Here is an 18,425-nt window from a genome sequence, read left to right on the forward strand (position 1 = left end):
TAACGCTGGGAATTCTGATGGTGACTTTGAACGCCGGTTTGGGCCATCAAATCTTGGGCAAAGTATAGACTATCATATATTTCTGGAAAGCCCAGGATGTCTACTTTCCAACGCTGTTGAGAGCGCGCCAATTGGGTATCTGTAGCTCCATAAAATCCACTTTGAGTGCAGGGAGGTCAGAATCCAACAGCATCTGCAGTCCTTTTTAGTCTCTGAATCAGATTTTTGCTCAAGTCCCTCAATTTCAGCCAGAAAATAACTGAAATCACAGAAAAACACACAAACTCATAGTAAAGTCCAGAAAAGTGAATTTTAACTAAAAAATAATAAAAATATACTAAAAACTAACTAGAACATACTAAAAACATACTAAAAACAATGCCAAAAAGCGTATAAATTATCCGCTCATTAGACATTCACAAAAATAATTGCAAATAATTTAAATAAGAATGGTAATATTTAATGTTTATCTCTGTCTAACATCTCTAGCCAAATGTTAATTTGATGAGAAAAATCGTTAATTCTGATCTTACGTGGTGACGAACTCTCATAGTGACAAATGTGTTGCTACTGTCATCAAAATTATTTTTTTCTCTTTAAATACTCTAATTCTTCTTCTCATCTTCTTCACCAAATCAAAACTCTAAGCCCAATTTATGAAGGCGAAACGACACAAGTTTGAGGAGAGAATATATATAGCTTCTAAGATAGAATGTCAAGGAGTCAAATGATGAACTCGCCTTAGTTCTCATCGTCTTTTATCACAGGTGTTTGTATTTTCTTCAGAAGCATGGTTTGCCCTGTACAACAATTGGTCTCTAAGAACCTGACCAAGATTTTATCATGAAAGATCAAGATTATTGATATAGGATTTAACTTCATTCTTACCTCCCATTCATTGGTGATACAGGATTATTGACTTGTTTAAGAAGAGATTCAGACTGGGAGGCCAAAAAGAAAGGAAAAAAAATTTACTCAATTCAATAATGAAGAATAAGTTGTTACAAATACTATAACATACTCGCCACATCATCACCCAAGATCCTTTTCCAAACTACATTGCATTAGCCTTTCTCTTTAAATTCTCTCCTCCCTCACCTTCTGCTTCCTCTCACAGCTCCATTTTCTAATGGAAGTTAAAGTGAAACTTTGTCTCCACGATGCCGACTAGCACCGAAGATTCACTGACTTTCTTTCATCCTTCCATGCTGCAACCTACCGCCAGCGTAACCTCTTCTTTGATGACGCCGATTCGGGGATCTCATTAAAGGTGCAGTGTTCCACCTTCAGTTCTACAATGACGACGAGCGGTGCATCAATTCGCTCAGGGAGAAGGTCCTTTTGGTCGATGACTTGAGTTGTGTGGAGGAAGATGAGGAAGATTTGAACCCTAAGGTTGGTCTTGATTGTATCGCAGATCCTGGAAAGCTTAGGGTGGTGGAATCTAGGGTTTTAGGCATGGTGAGAAATGAGTTTGGGGTGAAGGGGTTTAGGCTTTAGGGTGAAAGTAGAGAAGGGATTCGTGAATTTTTGGGGATTTAGGAACATTAGAAGCACTTATGAGTGGAAAGGTTTGAAATTGGCGGTGGACGAGACAAGCTTTGATTTTGGGACTCTTTACAAGATTGACTATGAAAGTGCTGATTCTAATAAGGCTAAGCAGATAGTGAAAGAGTTCTTGAAGTTATGTTGCATTAGAATTATATACATGCTTTGTCTAAAGTTACATACATACATTTCTCATCGATGTTGCATATCTTGCTTTTTTAAGTGTTACATAGTTTAATTTCATTTCAAATCAGTTTGTAGTCCAAGTCGGATAGGATTTATAGTCATAGATTTTTTTATGACATTACTAACACATTTGTCATGTATGAGAGTTCATCGCAACATAAGGTCAGAACTAATGACGTCTCTCACAAAATTAACATTTGGAATGCCTGACGGAGATAAATATTGAAGGTTACAACTCTTATTTAAGTTATGGAGCCTTTTTCAGTGGGAAAAGTATTTTTAAGACCTTGAAGGATCAGGTAGTAAACAAAAATAATAAAAAACACAAGGGTCAGTTCACAAATAAAGAACAATAACAGTTGGGGCGAATTTAGGGAAAATAGACTAACTTATTTACGAAATGAGAACTTATGATTACAACAAATCACCAAAGTCCATTAATAGGTAGGGCTAAATTAGGCTAGGATCACTAGGAAGCTTCGTTTGAACCACCTAGAAGCAGACAGTGCTTCACGACGGAGGAGATCAAGTAATTGAACAACACCGAAGCATAGATCGGGATCCGACCGAGTTGAGGTTCACTATAAGGGAGGCAATGGACCACATGGGGTAACCAGCGATGCAGATACGTTGGTGGAGGTTGGTGGAGGTATGCTCCCGAAATTGATTTCAATTGGGGGATCATGCCTTCGGTGTGGCTCCGAATTAACGACAATTTTGATGTTGCAATGTTTATGGTGTGCGATGTGGGTATGAATATACAAAATTTAAATTTTTTATTTTGTTGTGCATTTAATGTGGGTAATTGCTGTTTTTAAGTTGTGAAGATTAAAATTAAAATAGAAAAAGAAAAAAATTTACGAAAAATTTTGTCTCCTTTAATGAAAAGTGTTCAGCTTTGAAACCTTTATTTGATATGAATGTAGTGATGAAATATTAAAAGAGTAGATTTAGACCCATTTGTAATCCTCTCTACACGAGACAATGCTTGTAGTTTTTCTGCCTTTGTTGACAATAGTTATAAGTTTTTCATATTGGATGCTGCCATTTAGAAAGGTATACAGAGGAATTGGAATTGGAAGTTATTAAAATTTGTATTGAAATTGCTATGTGTTTTTACTGATGCGTGAGCATCTTTTCTATATTTTCTTCGTATTTTAGACATAAATTTGTTGAGTTTTTATGAGATTTTAGTGTTTGAGGCCTGTTTGAATGCTACTTGGATGCTTATTGTGGTTTCATTAATTTCAGGAAAGATTCAGGCGAGTTTGACAGAGTTCGTGCAGAAGAAAAAGGAGGAAATTGGATGCTATCAAGCTGGCGCTAAATGCCGCTACTTGGCGTTTGGCGCCAGGAACCTCGTACTTCGTGCAAGCTTGCTGTCAAGCTAGCGCCAAATGCCATGACTCGATGTTTAGTGCAGCTGTCTTGTAAATAGTGCCCAGACCCACACGCTAGTGGCGCTAAACGCCAACCTTGATGTTTAGCGCTAGGAAGACAGTAACTCACACAACATTCTCTGCCTCAGCAGCACTAAACGCCAAGACTGGCGTTTAGCGCCGCATTTTTGGAGTCCAAGAAAGGCTTCGTGGCTTTAGTTTATTTTTAGTTTCTTTTTATTATTTATTTTTTCTTTTCATTATGGTTAAAACAAAATACAATCTTTTAGGTTTAAGAATTTATGATTTTATTTTATTTTCAAATCAATTAGGTTAGATATAAAAGGAGAAATGATTCAGCCCTTTGAGCTCTCTTCTCTTCTTCTTCTTCCTTATTCCTCACTTTACACAATTTGAGAATCCAAGTTTTCTCTAAGCAATGAGCAACTAAACCTCCTCTGTTAAGGTTAGGGGATCAGTTTATTTTTATGGATTAACACCATTGTCATTCTACTTTTAATTAATGCATTGGTTGAAATTCAAGGATTGCTTTCATTCTTCATCCTAGGAATTAGAGTATATTGGAATATAACTCTTTTTCTACTTGAATTCTTGTTGAATCTTGGAAAAGTTAACTTACTTGAATAACAACTTGAAAGTAAATCCTCATAATTCTCTAATTACTTGGACTTAACGTGATATGTGACATATAATAATCTTATCTTTGGGTATTTAGGGTTTGTGTGATTAATAAACTAGAATTAGACTTAAACATTTAATCTAAATTAAGTGACCAAGCAATTGGCGGTTGATTAGGTTAGAGGAGATTAAATTACTAAGGAATTAGGGTTTAATCAATTAACGTTTGCCATGAATTGAAGTAGTTGGTAAAAATTATTAATCTGAAAAAATAAATATCTCTAAAGCCTTAACTATTCTCTCATATAATTCTTACAACCAATTTACTGTTTGCTTTCTTAATTTCTTGAATTACTTTTTAATGCAATTGAACTCAACACTCCTTTTTGTTTGTCTGACTGAGTAAATCACTCAACTATTGTTGCTTGGTCCATTAATTCTCGTGGGATCGACCCTCACTCACCTGATGTATTACTTGGTACGACCTAATGCACCTGCCGGTTAGTTTGTGGTTTTCAAAATCCATACCAAGTTTTTGGCGCCATTGCCAAGGATTGACTGTGATTGACAACTACCCGTTGTTTGATTACTTAGATTAGATGTTTTCTTACTCTAAGAAGATGCCTACAACAGGCGAGAGTTTATAGAGCTGCTGAGAATCTCAAGGATAACTTTGAGACAAAAGCTAAAGAAATCACTATAGAGGCAAATGATGAGTGGATATTTTATACGCTTTTGGGGTAATTTCATGTAGATTTTAGTATATTTTAGTTAGTTTTTAGTATATTTTTATTAGTTTTTAGGCAAAATTCATATTTCTGGACTTTACTATGAGTTTGTGTATTTTTCTGTGATTTCAGGTATTTTCTGGCTGAAATTGAGGGAGCTGAGCAAAAATATGATTCAGGCTGAAAAAGGACTGTTGATGTTGTTGGATTCTGACCTCTCTGCACTCGGAATAGATTATTTGGAGCTACAGAAGTCCAATTGGCACGCTCTCAATTGGATTAGAAAGTAGACATCTAGGACTTTCTAGAAATATATAATAGTCTATACTTTGCATGAAGATAAACAACGTAAACTGGCGTTTAACGCTAGTTCCATGTTGCATTCTGGCGTTGAACGCCAGAAATAGGTTGCAAGTTGGAGTTAAACGCCAGAAACAGGTTACAACCTGATGTTTAACTCCAGAAACATCCCAGGCACGTGAGAGGCTCAAGTCTCAGCCCCAACACACACCAAGTGAGCCCCAGAAGTAGATTTCTGCACTATCTATCTTAGTTTACTCATTTTTTTGTAAACCTAGGTTACTAGTTTAGTATTTAAACAACTTTTAGAGATTTATTTTGTATCTCATGACATTTTAGATTTGAACTTGGTAATCTTTGACGGCATGAGTCTCTAAACTCCATTGTTGGAGGTGAGGAGCTCTGCAGCGTCTCGATGAATTAATGCAAGTATTTCTATTTTCTATTCAAACACGCTTGTTTCTCTCTAAGATGTTCATTCGTACCTAACCATGATGAAGGTGATGATCTGTGACACTCATCACCATTCTCAATCTATGAATGCGTGCCTGACAACCACCTCCGTTCTACCTTCGATTGAATGAATATCTCTTGGATTCCTTAATCAGAATTTTCGTGGTATAAGCTAGAATCCATTGGCAGCATTCTTGAGAATCGGAAAAGTCTAAACCTTGTCTGTGGTATTCTGAGTATGATTCAGGGATTAAGTTACTGTGACGAGCTTCAAACTCGTGAGTGTTGGGCGTAGTGATAGACGCAAAAGAATCACTGGATTCTATTCCGACATGATCGAGAATCGACAGATGATTAGTCGTGCGGTGACAACGCACCTGGACCATTTTCACTGAGAGGACGGATGGTAGCCATTTACAATGGTGATCCACCAACACACAGCTTGCCATAAAAGGAACCTTGCGTGCATGAAAAAGAAGACATGGAGAAAGCAGAAATTCAGAAGACAAAGCATCTCCAAAACTCCAACACATTCTCCATTACTGCGTAACAAATACTCATTTCATGCTCTTTCACTTTTTACAATTGAAACTAAAGAACCCTATTGGTATCCTGACTAAGATTAATAAGATAACCATAGCTTGCTTCAAGCCGGCAATCTCCGTGGGATCGACCCTTACTCACGTAAGGTATTACTTGGATGACCCAGTGCACTTGCTAGTTAGTTGTGCGGAATTACATAGTGTGAGTGTAATTTTCATGCCCCAAGTTTTTGGCGCCGTTACCGGAGATTGTTTGAGTTTGAACAACTGACGGTGAATCTTGTTGCTTAGATAAGGAAAATTTTGTCTTTTGGGTCAGAGTCTTTTATTTTCTTTTCAAAATTTTTTTTTAATTTTTAGTTTTTCTGTGAGTTTAGTGTCATGTTTTAAGTTTGGTGTTAATTGCATGCTTTTCTTTGTCTTTCAATTTTCGAATTGCATGTTCTTTTTTCTTCCTTGATCTTCAAATTGTTCTTGTTTGATCTTTGGTTTGTCTTGTTTTGTGTCTTTTCTTGTTTTTCTTGTGCATTTTCAAATTTTTAGTTTTCAAAAATTTTTATTTATCAAATACCTTTTTAAAACACGTTAAATTTATAGCTCAGTTGGCTAGAGCGTTGGCTTATGTTCTTGGCAATTGGGAATCTTCCTTTAAAAACTTTTTCAAAAATAATTTTTCTTTGATTAAGTCTTGTGCCAAACTTTAAGTTTGGTGTTCTCTTGTTAATTTTCTTTAATTTTCGAAAATTTTATTTTGGTTTTCTAAAAATTTTAAGTTTGGTGTTCTTTCTTTTGTTCTTGTTGTTCTTGTGAGTCTTCAAGGTGTTCTTGAGTTTTCTTTGTGTTTTGATCTTAAAATTTTTAAGTTTGGTGTGCCTTGGTGTCTTCCCTCCAAAATTTTTGAAAACAAGGAGCATTGGATTTAAAAATTTTAAGTCTTGTGTCTTTTGTGTGTTTTTCTCTTTCATAATAAAATTCAAAAATCAAAAAAATATTTTTTCTAACTCTTTTTAAACAATTTTTTCGAAACTTTTCATAAAAATTTAGATTTCAATTTCAAAATTTTTCAATTCTTATCCTTTTAAAACCTTTTTTTTAAAAAAAACCATATCTTTTTCAAAAAATATCCTAACCACTTTCTCTCTCCTCACTTTTTCGAAAATCTTCATAAAATATTTTCAAATTTTTTATTTTTATTTTTATCTTTTTTATTTTATTTCATTTTATTATTTCAAAAATTATTTTTCTTATATAATAAAATAAATAAAATAAATCTACATCATCTCCCTTTCATCATCATGGACCTAAGTAGAAATGAACAGTCCAGAAGGACTCTGGGGTCATATGCTAACCCCACTACTACTTCATATAAGAGTAGTATCTGTATACCCTCCATCGGAGTTAGTAGTTTTGAGTTAAATCCTCAGCTCATTATCATGGTGCAGCAAAGTTGCTAGTATTCTGGTCTTCCACAGGAAGAACCTACAGAGTTTCTGACACAGTACATGATAAAGAAATAGATCAGGATGTCTACAGATTATTACTATTTTCATTTGCTGTAAAAGACCAAGCTAAGAGGTGGTTAAAAAACCAACCTAAGGCTAGCATAAGGACATGGAAACAGCTATCAGAAAAAATTTCTGAATCAATATTTCCCTCCAAAACGGATGACACAGCTAAGGCTGAGCATCCAAGGCTTTAAACAAGGAGATAATGAATCTCTTTATGATGCCTGGGAGAGATACAGAGAGATGCTAAGAAAATGCCCCTCTGAAATGTTTTCAGAGTGGGTGCAGTTAGACATCTTCTATTATGGGCTTACAAAGAAAGCTCAAATTTCTCTAGACCACTCAGCTGGTGGATCTATCCACATGAGAAAGATAATTGAAGAAGCTCAAGAGTTCATTGATACATTTGCCAAAAATCAGCATCTGTACCTAAGTAGTGAACCTTCCATGAAAGAAGAGGCTAAAACAGTAACTGATGAACTCAGTCCTGTAGAACAAGTTACTGAATTCAATCAGCAATTAGATTTTCTAACAAAACAACGAGCTGAATTCAAGGAGATACTACAAGACACAAGAATGGCTAATATGAATATGGAAGTGCAGTTGAAGCAAACAGAACAGCAGTTATCAAAACAAATAACAGAAGAGTGCCAAGCAATTCAATTAAGAAGTGGAAAAACATTAAATATCTCACTTCAAGGCAGCAGAAAGCCAAGAAATGAACAAACTGCTACCCAAAATCCCTCTTAGGACAGTAAGAGCCCAGAGAGGAACAATTCTGGCATTCAAATGCCAGAAAAAGGTGAAGGGCTGGCGTTAAATGCCCAACCCATGCTCAGTTCTGGCGTTCAAACACCAGAAATAGGCAAGGAGTTGGCATTGAACGCCCAAAGGAAGCTCAGTTCTGGCATTCAGACGCCAGAAACAGGTAAGGAGTTGGTGTCTAACGCCACTCCAGCTTCCACCCCTGGCATTCAAGCACTAGTGGGGGTTTAGACACATACAAGTATTGATAGCAACCCCTCTAAAAAGGTTTCTCAACCCACGTCTGTAGGCAATAAACCTGCAGCAACTAAGGTTGAGGAATACAAAGCCAAAATACCTTATCCTCAGAAACTCCGCTAAGCGGAACAGGATAAGCAATTTGCCCACTTTGTAGACTATCTCAGGACTCTTAAAATAAAGATTCTGTTTGCAGAGGCACTTGAGCAAATACCCTCTTATGCTAAGTTCATGAAAGAAATCTTAAGTCATAAAAAGGATTGGAGAGAAACTGAAAAAGTTTACTTCACTGAAGAATGCAGTGCAGTCATTCTGAAAAGCTTACCAGAGAAGCTTAAAGATCCCGGAAGCTTTATGATACCATGCACATTAGAGGGTACTTGTACCAAGCAAGCTCTATGTGATGTTGGGGCAAGTATCAACCTAATACTTGCATCTACTATCAGAAAGCTTGGTTTGACTGAAGAAGTCAAACCAACCCGGATATGTTTCCAACTTGCTGATGGCTCCATTAAATATCCATCAGGCGTTATTGAAGACATGATTGTCAAGGTTGGGCCATTTGCCTTTCCCACTGACTTTGTGGTGCTGAAAATGGAGGAGCACAAGAGTGCAACTCTCATTCGTGGAAGACCTTTCCTAGCAGATGGACAAATCCTCATTGACGTCCAAAAAGGGGAATTAACCCTGAGATTCAATGAGGACGAGTTTAAGTTGAATGTTGTCAAAGCTATGCAGCATCCAGACACCCCAAACGACTGCATGAGCATTGATATTATTGACTCTCTGGTGAAAGAGGTCAATATGACTAGAGTCTTGAATCAGAACTAGAGGATATCTTTAAAGATGCTCAGCCTGATCTGGAGGAACCAGAGAGAATAATAGAATCTTTGAAAATCCCTCAGGAAGAGGAGAAACCTCCTAAACCCGAGCTCAAACCATTACCACCATCCTTGAAATATGCATTTATGGGAGAAGGTGACACTTTTCCTGTAATCATAAGCTCGACCTTAGAGCCACAGGAAGAGGAAGCACTGATTCAAGTGCTAAGGACACACAAGACAGCTCTTGGGTGGTCCATCAGTGATCTTAAGGGCATTAGCCCAGCCAGATGCATGCACAAGATCCTATTGGAGGATGACGCTAAGCTAGTGGTTCAACCACAGAGGCGGCTGAATCCAACCATGAAGGAGGTGGTACAGAAGGAGGTCACTAAATTAATAGAGGTTGGGATTATTTATCCTATTTCTGATAGCCCCTGGGTAAGCCTTGTCCAAGTCGTCCCTAATAAGGGTGGCATGACAATGATTCATAATGAAAAAAATGAACTGGTTCCTACAAGAACAGTTACAGGGTGGCGTATGTGTATTGATTACAGAAGGCTCAATACAGCTACCAGAAAAGATCATTTTCCTTTACCATTCATAGACCAAATGCTAGAAAGACTAGCAGGTCATGAATACTATTGCTTCCTAGATGGATATTCAGGTTATAATCAAATTGCAGTAGATCCCTAGGATCAAGAGAAAACAGAATTCACATGTCCATCCGGAGTATTTGCATACAGAAGGATGCCATTTGGTCTGTCCAATGCACCTACAACCTTTCAAAGGTGCATGCTCTCTATTTTCTCTGATATGGTGGAAAAATTTCTGGAAGTCTTCATGGATGACTTCTCAGTATTTGGAGACTCATTCAGCTCCTGTCTTGACCATCTAGCACTTGTTCTAAAGTGGTGCCAAGAGACTAACCTGGTTTTAAACTAGGAGAAATGTCACTTTATGGTGACTGAAGGAATTGTCCTTGGGCACAAAATTTCGAACAAGGGAATAGAGGTGGATCAAGCTAAGGTAGAGGTAATTAAAAAATTACCACCACCTGCCAATGTTAAGGAAATCAGAAGCTTTCTGGGGCATGCAAGATTCTATAGGAGGTTTATAAAAGATTTTTCAAAAATTGCAAAACCTCTGAGTAATCTGCTAGCTGCTGACACACCATTTATCTTCGATAAGAAGTGTCTGCAGGCATTTGAGACTCTGAAAGCTAAGCTAGTCACAACACCAGTCATCTCTGCACCAGACTGGACATTACCATTTGAACTAATGTGTGATGCCAGTGACCATGCCATTGGTGCAGTGTTGGGACAAAGGCATGACAAGCTTCTGCACGTCATTTATTATGCCAGTCGTATTCTAAATAACGCACAGAAGAACTACACAACCACAGAAAAAGAGTTACTTGTAGTGGTTTACGCCATTGACAAGTTCAGATCTTATTTAGTAGGATCAAAAGTGATTGTGTACACTGACCATGCTGCTCTTAAATATCTACTCACAAAGCACGATTCAAAACCCAGACTCATAAGATGGGTGTTGCTTCTTCAAGGGTTTGATATAGAAATAAGAGACAGAAAAGGGACAGAGAACCAAGTAGCAGATCACCTGTCCCGAATAGAACCAGTAAAAGGGGCGTCCCTCCTTCTTACTGAGATCTCTGAAAACTTTCCGGATGAGTAACTCTTTGCCATCCAGGAAGTACCATGGTTTGCAGACATTGCAAACTACAAGGCTCTGAGATTCATACCCAAAGAGTATAGTAGGCATCAATCAAAGAAATTAATCACAGATGCAAAGTACTATCTTTAGGATGAACCATATCTCTTCAGGAGATGTGCGGACGGAGTAATCCGTAAATGTGTGCCTAAAGAAGAAGCACAGAAGATCCTATGACATTGCCATGGATCACAATATGGAGGATATTTTGGAAGTGAGCGAAAAGCCACAAGAGTCCTCCAATGTGGCTTCTATTGGCCTACTCTCCATAAAGACTCCCGAGAGTTTGTACTTAATTGTGACAGTTGCCAAAGATCTGGCAATCTGCCTCACAGTTATGCCATGCCTCAACAAGGGATCTTGGAGATTGAGTTGTTTGATGTATGAGGTATTGACTTCATGGGGCCTTTCCCACCATCATACTCAAACACTTATATTCTGGTGGCAGTGGATTATGTATCCAAATGTGTGGAAGCTATTGCAACACCCACTAATGATACTAAGACAGTGCTGAAATTCCTCCAGAAACATATCTTCAGCAGATTTGGTGTCCCTAGAGTACTAATCAGTGATGGGGGCGCTCATTTCTGGAATAAACATCTTTACTCTGCTATAGTTCGATATGGAGTCAGCCACAGGATGGCAACTCCATATCATCCACAGACAAAAGGGCAAGCTGAAGTCTCTAATAGAGAACTTAAAAGAATCATGGAACGGACTGTGATTAACCGTAGAAGGGATTGGGCAAGAAGCTTGGATGATGCTCTGTGGGCATACATAACGGCATTCAAGACTCCTATAGGGACCTCTCCATACCAGCTTGTGTATGGAAAAGCCTGTCACTTGCCAGTGGAACTGGAACATAAGGCCTACTGGGCAACCAGATTCCTAAACCTTGATGCCAAGTTAGCAGGAGAAAAATGATTGCTCCAGTTAAATGAGTTAGAGGAATTCAGACTCAATGCTTTCGAAAATGCAAAAATTTACAAAGAGAAAGCAAAAAGATGGCATGATAAGAAGCTGTCATCCAGAGTCTTTGAGCCAGGACAAAAAGTTCTGCTGTTTAGTTCTAGGCTCAAATTATTCCCTGGGAAATTGAAATCCTAAGACTTGATTAAAGCTCAGTAATAGTCCAGCTAAAGACAATAAAGAAGCACTTGCTGGGAGGCAACCCAGCCATTAACAAAGTTTATTTGTTAATTAATTGAATTTTATAGGTTCATATTAAATATCTTCAAGGTAAAATAACAATTGCATGAGTTCACATAGTTACAGAAGGATTCAGAGGATAAAACAGCAAAAAGAAGCTCACTGGTGCGAAAAAGCCAGTAAGAGCTGTTTTGGGCGTTAAACGCCCAAAAGAAGCATCTATTGGGCGTTTAACGCCAGTAGAGATAGCCATCTAGGCGTTAAACGCCAGAAAGAAGAAACTTCTGGGCGTTTAATGCCAGATTGGCAGCATCATGGGCGTTCAGAAAAACGCCCAGTGATAAAGAATTTTCTGGCGTTTAACGCCAGCCAGATGCTACAGCTGGGCGTTAAACGTCCAGGAGAAGCTACAAATGGGCGTTAAATGCCCAAAATATGCAGCGTTTGGGCGTTTAACGCCAGGATTGTGGGGAGGAGGTAAATTCGTTTTCACTTCAAATTTTTTCCATTTTTCATGTTTCAATTCATGATTTCTTGCATAAACATGTTACAAACTCTCATCTTTCAACTTTAATTCCAAAAATTTTTAATCCTAAACATGTTTCTTAATTTTTTCAAAATCTTTTCAAACCTTTTTCAAAACTCAATTATCTTTTTGAATTCTTATCAAATCTTTTTAAATTCTTCTCAAATCTTTTTAAACTCATCATATCTTCTTTTCAAACTTCAGATTTATCTTTTTCAAATATCTTTCTTAACTTTTCAATTTTAAATTACATCTTTTTCCTATCATACTTATCTTTTACAAATCATATCTTCTATCTTATCTTTTTCAAAATTTTCGAAAACCCACCCTTCCCTTTAAATCCACGTTTGGCTCCCCCCCTCTCCTCCACAATTCGAAATTGGCTCTCCTTCTATCCCTCTCCTTTCTTTTCTTTTGCTTGAGGACAAGCAAACCTCTAAATTTGGTATGTTTATCCGTGATCACTAAACCAATACCCACTAAGATCATGGCTCCTAAGGGAAAACAAACCACTCCAAGAGGCAAGAAAGAGAATATTCCAAAACCACTTTGGAATCAAGGAAAGTTCTTAACCAAAGAACATTCAGACCATTACTACAAAATAATGGGTCTAAGGTCAGTGATCTCGGAAGTTAAATTCGATCTGAAAGAAGACGAATATCTGGAGATTCAAGAGCAAATTCGAAACAGGAGCTGGGAAATCCTAGCTAATCCTGAAACAAAGGTGGGAAGAAACATGGTTTAGGAATTCTACTCTAATCTGTGGCAAACAGACAAGCAGAGAATAGCTGGAATCGCCTTCTATGACTATAGGACGCTGGTCAGAGGGAAGATTGTTCACCTTCACCCTGACAAAATCAGGGAGATCTTTAAGTTATCTCAGCTGAAAGATGACCCAGACTCCTTTAATAGGAGAATGATGAGAACAAATAAGGGTTTGGATGAAATTCTAGAGGACATATGCCTTCCTGGAACCAAGTGGACAACCAGCACAAAGGGTGTCCCAATCCAACTCAAGAGAGAAGATCTCAAACCAGTCGCCAGAGGCTAGCTGGACTTCATTGGGCATTCTATACTACCCACTAGCAACCACTCTGAAGTCACCATCAAAAGAGCAGTAATGATCCATTGCATTATGTTGGGAAAAGAAGTGGAAGTTCATCAGCTGATTTCTTGTGAACTTTACACAATTGCAAACAAGAACTCCAAAGATGCCAAATTAGCTTATCCAAGCTTAATCTCTATGCTATGTAAAGATGCTGGGGTGAAGATGGGAGTAACTGATTATATCTCAGTTGAGCGACCAATCACCAAAAAGTCAATGGAAGGACAACAAGTGAAGGACGACCCCATCAAGAGGAAAGCACGGGAGTTCCTCCCGGAAATCCCTCGAATTGAATACTGGGAGCGTCTTGAAGCATCTGTCACCAAGTTGCAAGAAGCTATGGAGCTAAAGGAAGAACAACAAAATCAAAATAGCTTGCTTTGTAAACTGCTTAGGGAACAAGAAGAGCAAGGGTGTGAACTGAGGGAACTGAAGCGTCAGAAGTTGTCTCTTGAAGCGCCAAGCACCCCACAGATTAAAGGAGCATCCACCTTCCAAAATAAAGGTTGTTGAGTCCTAATCTTTGCCTTAACTCTGTGATAATTGTTCTTATTAAGAATTTACCTTAGAAGTTATATATTAGTAGTAGTAATTAGTATATCTATTTTAATTTTATCTCCAATTAAGCTATAATTTATTTTCCTCATCATCATCAAACATAATTATTTAGATATGGTGGCAATACTTTTCCTCTTCTGAATGAATGCCTGAACAGTGCATATTTTTTATATTGAATTTTATGAATGTTAAAATTGTTGGCTCTTGAAAGACTGATGAACAAGAGAAATATTATTGTTGATCTGAAAAATCATGAAATTGATTCTTGAAGCAAGAAAAAGCAGAAAAAAAAAAGAAGAAGGAGCAGTAGAAAAAGCCAAAAGCCCTTTAAACCAAAAGACAAATGTGAAAAGGATCCAAGGCTTTGAGTATCAATGGATAGGAGGGCCCAAGGAAATAAATCCAGGCCTAAGCGGATAAATCAATCTGTCCCTAACCATGTGCTTGTGGCATGCAGGTCCAAGTGAAAAGCTTGAGACTGGGTGGTTAAAGTCGTGATCCAAGACAAAAGAGTGTGCTTAGGAACTCTGGACACCTCTAATTGGGGACTTTAGCAAAGCTAAGTCATAATCTGAAAAGGTTCACCCAGTTATGTGTCTGTGGCATTTATGTATCCGGTGGTAATACTGGAAAACAAACTGCTTAGGGCCACGGCCAAGACTCATAAAGTAGCTGTGTTCAAGAATCAACATACTAAACTAGGAGAATCAATAATACTATCTGAATTCTGAGTTCCTATGGATGCCAATCATTCTGAATTTCAAAGGATAAAGTGAGATGCCAAAACTGTTCGGAAGCAAAAAGCTACTAGTCCCGCTCATCTAATTAGAATCTGAGCTTCACTTAAAACTCTGAGATATTATTGCTTCTTGATTTCTTTTTATCCTATTTTATTTATCTAGTTACTTGGGGACAAGCAACAGTTTAAGTTTGATGTTGTGATGAGCAGATATTTTATACGCTTTTTGGGGGTAATTTCATGTAGATTTTAGTATGTTTTAGTTAGTTTTTAGTATATTTTTATTATTTTTTAGGCAAAATTCATATTTCTGGACTTTACTATGAGTTTGTGTGTTTTTTGTGATTTTAGGTATTTTCTAGCTGAAATTGAGGGAGCTGAGCAAAAATCTGATTCAGGCTGAAAAAGGACTGCTGATGCTGTTGGATTCTGACCTCCCTGAACACGGAATGAATTTTTTGGAGCTACAAGAGTCCAATTTGCGCGCTCTCAATTGGGTTAGAAAGTAGACATCCAGGGATTTCCAACAATATATAATAGTCTATACTTTGCACGAAGATAAATGACATAAACTGACGTTGAATGCCAGAAATAGGTTGCAAGTTGGAGTTAAATGCCAAAAACAGGTTACAACCTGACGTTTAACTCCAGAAACAGTCCAGGCACGTGAGAAGCTCAAGTCTCAGCCCCAGCACACACCAAGTGGGCTCCAGAAGTAAATTTTTGTACTATCCATCTTAGTTTACTCATTTTTTGTAAACCTAGGTTACTAGTTTAGTATTTAAACAACTTGTAGAGATTTATTTTGTGGCTCATGACATTTTAGATCTGAACTTGGTACTCTTTGACGGCATGAGTCTCTAAACTCCATTGTTGGGGGTGAGGAGCTCTGCAGCGTCTCGATGAATTAATGCAAGTATTTCTATTTTCTATTCAAACACGCTTGTTTCTCTCTAAGATATCCATTCATACCTAACCATGATGAAGGTGATGATCCGTGACACTCATCACCATTCTCAATCTATGAACGCGTGCCTGACAACCACCTCTGTTCTACCTTCGATTGAATGAATATCTCTTGGATTCCTTAATCAGAATCTTCGTGGTATAAGCTAGAATCCATTGGCAGCATTCTTGAGAATCCAAAAAGTCTAAACCTTGTCTGTGGTATTCTGAGTAGGATTCAGGGATTGAATGACTATGACGAGCTTCAAACTCGCGAGTGTTGGGCGTAGTGACAGACGCAAAAGAATCACTGGATTCTATTCCGATATGATCGAGAACCGACAGATAATTAGCCGTGCGGTAACAGTGCACCTGGACCATTTTCACTGAGAGGACGGATGGTAGCCATTGACAACGGTGATCCACCAACACACAGCTTGCCATAGAAGGAACCTTGCGTGCGTGAAAAAGAAGACAGGGAGAAAGCAGAAATTCAGAAGACAAAGCATCTCCAAAACTCCAACACATTCTCTATTACTGCGTAACAAATACTCATTTCATGATCTTTCACTTTTTACAATTGAAACTAAAGAACCCTATTGGTATCCTGACTAAGATTAATAAGATAACCATAGCTTGCTTCAAGCCGGCAATCTCCGTGGGATCGACCCTTACTCACGTAAGGTATTACTTGGACGACCCAATGTATTTTCTGGTTAGTTGTGCGGAATTACATAGTGTGAGTGTAATTTTCATGCACCAGCAAACAAGAACAATAATGTTACTATCCCTAATGCTCCCAATGCTCCTGAGAAACCTAGAAGGACACTTGGTCCTTACATTGCTTCTAATCCCACCTTCTATGGCAGTATCATTATTGTGCCACCTGTGAATGCCAACAATTTTGAGTTGAAGCCTCAGCTCATTACTTTGGTGTAACAAAACTGTCAGTTTCATGGACTTCTGTAGGAAGACCCAAACTTATTCATCTCTAATTTTCTACAAATTTGTGATACAATGAAGACTAATAGAGTCCATCCTGATGTCTATAGGTTGCTGCTCTTTCCGTTTTCTATTTGGGATAGAGCCAAATTGTGGCTTGACACACAGCCTTAGGAGAGCCTAAATACATTGGATAATATAGTCAGCAAATTCCTGACTAAATTCTTTCCACCTTAGAGGCTGACAAAGCTCAGGACTGATGTTCATACTTTTAGGTAGAGAGGGTGAGTCTCTCTATGAATCTTGGGAGAGGTACAAGGTGATGCTCAGAAAGTGTCCTCTTGATATGTTTTCGGATTGAATACAGTTACAAATATTCTATGATGGAGTTATTGAGGATGCCAGGATGTCTTTGGATAATTCTGTAGGAGGTTCTCTTCACATGAAGAAGACCACTGAAGAGGCTCTATACTTGATTGAGATTGTTGCTAAGAATCAATATTTGTATTCTTCTGAGAGGACCGCCGGGAGGAAAGGATCCATGGAATTGGATGCTTTAGACACACTTCTTGCTCAGAATAAATCCATGTCTCAATAAATAAATGCTATTAAACTCAACACTTGGGTGGATTGCAAGTCTCAGCTATTAATATCCAATATGCTTCTTATGAAATTAGTGATGACTTTTCTCAATGTGAGAACTATGATTATGGTCAATTTTTTCCTGAACAAGTCAATTACATGGGTGATTCCTCTAGACCCTCCCCATAATGATCCTTTTTCCAAGTCTTATAATCCGGGGTGGATCAATCATCCAAATTTTGGGTGGAAAAATCAACCACAAAGGCAACCGAACTTCAACAACAACTTTTCTTTTCAGGGTAAATTTAATCAGAATAACTTCAATAACAACCGTCAGTTTTAGCCCTCTCAATAATATCAAACACCTTCTCATTGTCAGAAATTATCTGAATCAGAATCTATAGTTGTAGAGCTTTCCAAGATTACTCACAGTTTTATGCAGGAAACCAAAGCTTCACTCAGAAACTTGGAGATTCAAGTGGGTATGTTGAGCAAGCAAGCACCTGAGAGGCTTCCTAATACCATTTTCAGTGATACAGTGCCTAACCCATAGGAAGAGTATAAGGCCATACTGATAAACCCCATTTTTAGGATTTATCTTGTGTTGAATTTAGAGGGTTTTGTCAACTTGTCTCCCATTTATTCACTAAAATAGCATGATTTTGTAAATTCTCCTTTAATTGTACTTAAGAGTGAAAACATGCTTTTTGAGTCTTAAAATAGCTAAATTTAATTCCCCTTAATTCCATTAGATGCCTTGATATGTTTGTTAAGTCATTTCAGGTTTAGGAGGAAAAGATTAGAATTGAGGGAATGAAGAAAAAGTATGTAGAAATGGAGAACTCATGAAGAAATGAAGGAAACGCAAAGCTGTCAATCCTGACCTCTTCGCACTTAAATGATCATAACTTGAGCTACAGAGGTTCAAATGAGACGGTTTTAGTTGCGTTGGAAAGCTAACATCCGGGGCTTCAAAATGATATAAAATTTGTTATAGTTTCTTGGCGTTTAGGGATGCGTACATGTGATGTATGTGTATGCATCG

General features: G+C 37.8%; 1 pseudogene; it reads left to right on the top strand.

Annotated features, from left to right (window-relative positions):
* Positions 1-1,129: 1,129 nt before the first annotated feature.
* LOC107488669 (triphosphate tunnel metalloenzyme 3-like) lies at positions 1,130-17,396 on the top strand (annotated as a pseudogene).
* Positions 17,397-18,425: the final 1,029 nt, after the last annotated feature.

The sequence above is a fragment of the Arachis duranensis genome, chromosome 1 (genome assembly GCF_000817695.3).
Source record: "Arachis duranensis cultivar V14167 chromosome 1, aradu.V14167.gnm2.J7QH, whole genome shotgun sequence".
NCBI lineage: Eukaryota > Viridiplantae > Streptophyta > Magnoliopsida > Fabales > Fabaceae > Arachis > Arachis duranensis.